This window comes from Ursus maritimus (assembly GCF_017311325.1).
Source record: "Ursus maritimus isolate PB19 chromosome X unlocalized genomic scaffold, ASM1731132v1 scaffold_X1, whole genome shotgun sequence".
Taxonomy (NCBI): domain Eukaryota; kingdom Metazoa; phylum Chordata; class Mammalia; order Carnivora; family Ursidae; genus Ursus; species Ursus maritimus.
In genome coordinates this window covers 52,429,845-52,430,666 of record NW_024423319.1, presented here as the reverse complement: position 1 = coordinate 52,430,666, position 822 = coordinate 52,429,845, and the positions used below count along the sequence as shown (strand labels likewise).

Genomic DNA, 822 nt, shown 5'->3' with positions numbered 1-822 from the left:
CCAATGCTTTTTTTCTCCTGTAGCCTAGGCATGAACAATTTCTACAGTTTTGGGTACAATATCCGCAAATAATTCTAAGGCAATTCAACCAACTCACTCCCTTCTGATGTCCATGTCAAAGAAGACTTAGGGATTACTGTGGTTGGAGGGCTGAATCTGGGGGACAGGTGTGACATTTAAATTGCAGATGTGCTTGGGAACAGACTCAGAGAACCTCATGGACACCCTGCAGCTCAACCTGAGTGGTTTTCTCTTTAAAAAACAAGATATTTTATTTCATTTTACTTTATTTTATTTATTTTAAAATTTTATTTATTTATTTTTCAGAGAGAGAGAGAAGGGGCACAAGCAAGGGGAGTGGCAGTCAAAGGGAGAAGCAGGCTCCCTGCTGAACAAGGAGCTCAATGTGGGACTTGGTCCCAGGACCCTGGGATTGTGACCTGAACCAAAGGCAGACACTTAACAAACTGAGCCACCCAGGTGTCCCAAAATAAAATATTTTAAATGAAAAAATAAAATAATCCATTCATTTTTTTAAAATGCCTTCTTCACATTATATTTTTCAAAATAAGACAGAGAACAAAATATAGAACAAGCTTTGAGATAACAGTGTGTGGTAATTAGATTTGTTACTTTTGCCTTCATTTAGGATATATTGGTAAATGTGATGTTTGAGGGATTTTACTCTTGTTTTGGTTGTGTTGATTTTTTGTTACTTAATTGTTCATTGTGGATACAACCTATTCTAACAAGTTACCTTTAGCTAACCTACCCTTTTATACTTGCCCGTTTATTCCAAATACTGTCCTTTTAGTATGATAG

At 36.5% G+C, this 822-nt stretch overlaps 1 pseudogene; it reads right to left on the bottom strand.

The window, feature by feature from the left end:
• Window positions 1-219, bottom strand: part of LOC103672008 — a 10,231-nt pseudogene extending 10,012 nt beyond the window's left edge.
• Window positions 220-822: the final 603 nt, after the last annotated feature.